The sequence below is a fragment of the Vespa velutina genome, chromosome 7, assembly GCF_912470025.1.
Source record: "Vespa velutina chromosome 7, iVesVel2.1, whole genome shotgun sequence".
Lineage (NCBI taxonomy): Eukaryota > Metazoa > Arthropoda > Insecta > Hymenoptera > Vespidae > Vespa > Vespa velutina.
Genome location: NC_062194.1, coordinates 5,667,441 through 5,672,515, shown reverse-complemented (window position 1 = coordinate 5,672,515; position 5,075 = coordinate 5,667,441). Strand labels below are relative to the sequence as shown.

Here is a 5,075-nt window from a genome sequence, read left to right as displayed (position 1 = left end):
ACTTGCATCAAAAAATTTCAGGCAATATCAACGATCAAACTATCAATAATATATCGAGCACCTATCATCTCTCTCTCTCTCTCTCTCTCTCTCTCTCTCTATCTCTTTCTAATTTGATTTTTGTTCAATACAAATTTATTATCGTCATCTTTTTTTTCTTTTTCTTCATCTCTCTCTTTCTCTATCTCTCTCTCTCTCTCTCTTTCTCTTCTTCTTTTTTCCTCGTCAATGTGACTTTCGAGACAAATTTAAATTCATTTCTGTGTTAATAGAGTCGTAAATGAAATCGTACAAGCCTGTAAATTCATCGAATAATCCCTTTTACATGCCTTTAAATCTCATGAATCGAATGACATCTTGATGAATGTTACCGGTGAAGATGAATAACAGAGAAAATAATTAATCCTTCCTACAGGCGATTGCACTCGCCGAACTTTCCTTTCAGAGAACATCGACCTATATTAAAGCGTGGAAGCGGCAACGAAAAGAAGGATAAACAAACAAGCCATCCCATCGATCATGCTAATAGCAGGAACGAATTCAAAGGTCAGCTACGAGTAAGGAGTACCTATTTCAACAAAAAAAAAAAAAAAAAGAAAAAAAAGAAAGAAAGAAAAGAAGAAAAAGAAAGAAAAGAAGAGAAAAGAAAAGAAAAAAAAAAAACAAAACGAAAAAAAGAAAGAAAAAGAAAACCTTTTTAATGAGCTCGCTTCGAAACACATCGAAGGCTCATTAAATATAAATTTTATCCTTAATCTCAAGCGAGATTAATTTCAATGAATTAAATCAATAAATTAAATTTGAAAATTTATTTAATTCACTTTTTCTTTTTATCTTTATATATCTAATCAACTTTTAACAAGTCATAACTATCATGTATTTTCACCTTTAACAGTCGGACATCCTGTATAACAAGCACGTGATTAGAAAGAGAGGTGCGACATACCTGCGATCCTATCAGCAAAATTCCAGCATCATTTTTCGCATACCGACAAAGCTCGGAGCTGGTACCAAGGTACCAAGATGATGGGAAGAAAGATACAAATTGGGGTCGGGAGAGTAAAGGTCCAATTCAACGGCCTGAAGATCTTATCCAACTAATGGACAGAAGCCACTGCGGACAGAAGTTAAAGATCACTCTTTCTCTCTTTCTCTTTCTCTCTCTCTCTCTCTCTCTCTCTCTATCTCTATCTCTATCTCTATCTCTATCTCTATCTCTATCTCTATCTCTATCTCTATCTCTCGTATTATATTTCGAAAGAATTTTAAGCCTATCATAGAGGAGAACGAGTTCAATGGCGTTTCGGATCTATCTCTATTTCTTTCTTTCTTTCATAAGTAATTAACTTAATATTACACATCGAAAAGAGACAAATAAAAGAGTACAAAGAGAGAGAGAGAGAGAGAGAAAGAGAGAGAGAGAGAGAGAGAGAAAGAGAAAGAGAGAGAGACGTTGGTTAATGCGATTTAAACAACTTGAAACATATTATTAGATAGACAAGTAGATATTTCTCACGGAAATGCGAAACTAAAGTGTGTACGATTTTTTCTTCTTTTCTTTCATATTTTTTGTTCTTGTCTTTTTTTTCCTTCTTCTTCTTCTTCTTTTCCTTTCTTTTTTTTTTCTTTCCTTCTACGACGCTTTCCTCTCTGTTCTTTTAAACCCAAGGGGAAAAAAGACATAAAGAAAAAAGGATTCGTAACGTTATAATTCCAAGCAACGGCACATTAGCCGCAATCCTTAGCCCTTCTTCTTCTTCCCTTCGAGAGATACACGAAATCCAAACATCATCGTTCTCTTCCCACCACCTACCTTATAAAAATTTCAATTTTCCGAAGAAAATTACCTTATAATAGAAATACTATTTTTATTATAAGGTACTCTACGGAATGTAATTCCTATAATTTTTACGTTGCCATATTTTCGAATATAACGAGGGAAAAATATTTCGAAAGATTATTAAATAGTTCGATGGTAAAAGATTTCTTTTTAACGAGAGGGCGCCCTAATGGCGCGAAAAATTGAAGGTACCTTTATATAAATTTGTGAGAAAAAAGGAAAAAAAAAAAAAAAAAAAAAAAAAAAAAGAAAGAAAAAAAGAAAAAAAAATTCATAATAAAAAAAGAGACGTAATTCTCGCAGGTGTAAAATTCAAAAGAAAAAGAAGAAGAAGATGAAGAAGAATAAAAAGAATAAAAAGGAAAGCAGCGTTAGTCATGAAATAATGACGCGAAAGATGGCAATCTCCTTCTCTTTCACCTTCTCGAAGCCGCGCTAATTGGAAAGGCGAGCGATGTGTCGACGGATACAATAGAACTCTCCTCGAAAGAAGTGCTTGACCTGAAGTAGTGACTGACCGGATAGAGACCAGCCGACGAGGATCCACCCGCTGTCGAATGAACGAGGAAAATAATTTAATTAGCCACCTCTTCGAAGCACAATACTCGAGTGACCATCGTCTTGAAGCTTCGTTCGAGAACTACACCGAATTATCTTGGGCTTTGTACAACTTCAATCCTTCAAGATGAATCGTTGAAAGTGAGAAAGAACGAGAAAAGGAACGTTGTCTTATAAATGGAGCCCTCGAGAAATTACTAATTCTTTATTATTTTTTTTCTCCCCCCCCCCCCTCTTTTCCTCACCCTTTTCTTCCTTCCCCCTATAAATTTTCGTCCAATTTCACGAAATATTCTAAATATTTTTTAAGACGTTCGATATTGTCATCCACCTTCGACGATATTTTTCGAAGGTGAAAAACTCTTTTCTTTTCTTTTCTTTTCTTTTCTTTTCTTTTCTTTTTTTTTTTTCTTTCTCTCTTTGTTACGCTTATAACATTACGACATTGCTATTAACAAGTACAAAAAGTACTATGTAATTTGGAATATATTCGATCGTCACAATGAGATAGAATTTTTCTAAGAAGACAGATATTTCTTTAGTCGATAATTTTACGATTTTTCGTCATTTAAAAGAACTACGATGTAAAAATTATAAATGTACATACAATTCTCGACGAATTCGAAGAAACAATATTTCCGTTAAAGTCCTCTTCCGATTCGGATGCGCACGGTTATCCTGTAGCAGTTTTACGTAGCCTACGGCTGAAAAAAATTTCCGTCTTTTATAGATTTACTCACGCCCCCGGAACCTCGTTTACGTGGGCACGAGTATTCGCCGATAAACATTTATCGTCCCCTTCGAACAAAACGTCGATAACGTTATTATTACTATTACACAGCTTACCCGAGGCGTTCCCTAAGTGCTTTTCGCTCTGCAGCATCGAAAGTACATACTTTTTAAGATGAGGATCGCGCCTCGATCTTCGATGCATCCGGGATCGAGCGACGTTCCTATAACTGCGAGTTTCTTCTCGTCCTTCGATGATTGAAATTCTCCAAAGATGAAAAAAATACGAAATACAAAATAATAATATAAATAAAAAAGAAAAAAAAAAAAAAAGAAAAAGAAAAAGAAAAAGAAAAACAATCGAGACACTATCGTAGCTAATAAAGATATTTACGTGATGTTCGATGCGATCCTTCGAACGAATATACGCATAAATATTTCAAAATATGCATTAAACATTAAAATAAAATTGTTTCCTTTGGAAAGGCAGTGAAAATCTCTTGCTTCCTTTTTTTTTGTTTTTTTTTTTTTTTTTTTTTTTTTTTTTTTTTTTTTTCTTGCTCCATTTCTCTTTTTCTTCCAGAAAAGAACGTAAACGTCGAGAATAATAGTCATAGGTGTTATCGTGTAAAAGATTAACACGAAAAATATCCACCGATAACGATTGGTTTATCTACTTAAAAGGTGTTAAGAATTTAAGTCTGGCAAAGTTTTCTTATGATTTATGAGACTAACTCTTCGAAGTATAGAGATCTTGCATTTCGATAGGAAATTCTCTCTCTCTCTCTCTCTCTCTCTCTCTCTCTCTCTCTCTCTCTTTCTCTCTCTATCCATCTATCTATCTATCCATCTCTATTTATCTATCTTTTACAAAACTCTCTTACACCGTAAAGCTTGAAATCCACTTTCGAGTTCGGTCCTAGGGAGTCTAGCTCGGATCTTTTATACACCGTAGGATCGATGCCGCGTTTGGACCAAGCTCGTAAATCGTCCGCAGAGCGGCGAGCATTGTGCTGTGGTGATTTACCGGTGCAAGTCCATTAGTCGTAAAGCAATGCTCCTCGCCATTACTAGATGGCGAATGATAAGACAAACTGCGTTTCCAACATATAATGCCTGCGGACGGACGTACCTCGCGTTCACCATTGCAAAGGGTGAATCGTTTGAGTGTTTGAGTATTCACGTATACACATACATATATACATATATACATATATATATATATATATATATATATATATATATATGATCGTCTCTCTATTCCTGTGTTTATGTAGCGTCGTTCGCGAGTCGACGCTTCCCTTTCATCGCCATCGCTCTTTCTCCTCTCTCCTCTCTCCTCTCTCCTCATCTCTCTCCTCCTCTTCTTCTCCTCTCCAGGAGAATCCGCCACCCTTCCTCTCCGAGCTTTCAGAGAATTCTCTTGCGCTCGACGTCGTAATTTACGACGTTGGCCTCGTCATTACGAGGCCAAACGCTTTCGGACCTTCGTTAGCACAGTTCGCGAGATATCTCTAGGCAAGGGGTAAAACAAACCGGACGATAGTTTGCCGACTAATGCCCATTGTCCTCTGTTCTATTTCTGATAAATCGCCGAGGAATTCTGTCATAAACGTTCTCCTCCATATTTGTTTTGTTCCATACCGATTCACCCTATAGAAAAAAAAAAATGTTATAATACGTCACGATAACGTTCTATTCAACGTTCTATTTACTTACTTATTTACTTTGCAAACCAAAACTCCCTTCTACCATTTGCATTTTACTCTTAATAAAGATATAAACTTACAATTACCAATTTTTCCTTTCCTAACGTTAATGAGCTCGACGTTAATTACCGAGCTTCGTTAACGAACATGAGATTATTCGACTTCTTGTCGGCTAAATGTTTAACGTGACCGACACATTAAACGTTACTTGCACAAATGACTTTGTTCTACGTCTCTTA

The 5,075-nt window shown here is 35.7% G+C and overlaps 1 long non-coding RNA gene across 2 annotated transcripts in view; it reads right to left on the bottom strand.

Moving 5' to 3' along the window:
- Positions 1–2,662: 2,662 nt before the first annotated feature.
- The window catches only part of LOC124950600, a 17,830-nt gene continuing 15,417 nt past the window's right edge, over positions 2,663–5,075 (bottom strand). Inside the window, exons 3-4 of one of the 2 annotated variants that reach the window (XR_007101405.1) lie at positions 3,522–4,780; positions 2,663–3,393 (exon numbers count right to left, since the gene is read on the bottom strand). This is a non-coding gene — a long non-coding RNA (uncharacterized LOC124950600). Of the gene's footprint in view, positions 4,781–5,075 lie in introns of both variants that reach the window. The other variant, XR_007101404.1, reaches the window with a different exon arrangement.